Source organism: Mytilus trossulus, chromosome 1 (genome assembly GCF_036588685.1).
Source record: "Mytilus trossulus isolate FHL-02 chromosome 1, PNRI_Mtr1.1.1.hap1, whole genome shotgun sequence".
NCBI classification, from domain to species: Eukaryota; Metazoa; Mollusca; class Bivalvia; order Mytilida; family Mytilidae; genus Mytilus; species Mytilus trossulus.
In genome coordinates this window covers 10512723-10514500 of record NC_086373.1, presented here as the reverse complement: position 1 = coordinate 10514500, position 1778 = coordinate 10512723, and positions in this window count along the sequence as shown.

The following is a 1778-nucleotide window of genomic DNA, read 5'->3' as shown; positions in this document are numbered from 1 at the left end:
TTACAGCCACTTTCAGGACACTTATCTATAATATGATGACAGTTTGTATTGGTGAAGGAAGCCAGAGTAATATACAATGAATAAACGACTGAAACTAGCAACCCTCATCAAATAAAATTGAAGGTAAAATGAAAAAAGTTTACTAATATTTTTAAACTACTTGAAAATCTAAGTCTCAGTTCAGGTGTTTTTGGAGTCCAAGTTTATGTATATTTTGAGTCTCTGATTAAATGTATTTTGAGTCTCAAATACAGTATATTTTGAGTCTCAAATTAAGTATATTTTGAGTCTCAAATTAAGTATATTTTGAGTCTCAAATTAAGTATATTTTGAGTCTCAAATTAAGTATATTTTGAGTCTCAAATTAAATATATTTTGTGTCTCAAATTAAGTATATTTTGAGTCTCAAATTAAGTGTGTTTTGAGTCTCAAATTATGTGTATTTAGAGTCTCAAATTAAGTGCATTTTGAGTCTTATATTCAGTGTATTCTGGATGTCAATGCAGGTGTATTTTGAGTATTAGATTGAGTTTTTTTTAGTCTAAGATTATGTGTATTTTGAATCTCAATACAGGTATATTTTAAGTCACAGATTATGTGTATTTTGAGTCATATTAGTTATATGTTAAGTCCCACTTCAGGTGTATTTTGTGTCTCATGGCATGTAAGTTTTGAGTGACAGATAAGTTATTTAAACCTCAGTTCAGGAATATTTTGATTCTCAGTTCAAATATTTTAATATATTATGAGTCTAAGTTTAGGTACATTTTTAGTCTCAGATCAGATATGTTTTCATGCGACCGCAAACATTTTTGCGTTCATATATTGGTATCACATTGTCATCATAGTCGTCGTTGTCAGAGTTGTCCAAAGACGATGATTTCAGGATAATAACATTAGTGTAAGTAAATAGAAATCAATAAAATTTTAACACAATGTTTATAACCACAAAAGGAAGCTTGGGATTGATTTTGGGGGTTATGGTCCCTAAGGTTTAGGAAAAGGGTCCCAAAGAGGCCTAAAACAAACATTTATCTAGTGTCAGTACAAAAAAGTTCATACCATAAGCAGAAGGTTGGGATACATTTTGTGGGTTATAGGGTAAACAGTCTAGGAATAAAGGGCCAAACAAGCATTTTTTGTAGTTTCAAGACAATACATTGGAGTTATCTGTCTTTGTCCAGAATGGTTGTTGAATCACCTAAAACCAATGATTTATGAAATCTTCTTTGAAAATTGGAGTTATCTTTCTTTGTCCAGAATAGTAGTTGCAACTACTTAAGTCAATGCTATATACAATATACAATGCAATATTCACTTTACTACCAACTGATAAATTAAAGCAGTATTTACCATTCAGTGATTACAAGCTTTTTGATTACCATTCTAGGGTAAAGCAAAAAAAAAATTAAGTTCATTAGACCACATTCATTCTGTGTCAGAAACCTATGATGTGTCAACTATTTAATCACAATCCAAATTCAGAACTGTATCCAGCTTGAATGTTGTGTCCATACTAGCCCCAACCGTTCAGGCTGCCGTTTAAAATAACTAGCGATTGTCTAGTGATCGAAAAATCTAACGATTTGTCTATGTATGCTTTATGAAACGCACGTAAAAGTAATCGTTATGTAGTCGTTAATCACACGCTAATATTAACGTTATTCGTTATTGGCGATTGTTTTATGAAACGGCAGCCAGGGTTCAACCTCTGCGGTCGTATAAAGCTGTGCCCTGCGGAGCATCTGGTTAGTTTTAGTTCAAGTACATTTTGAGTT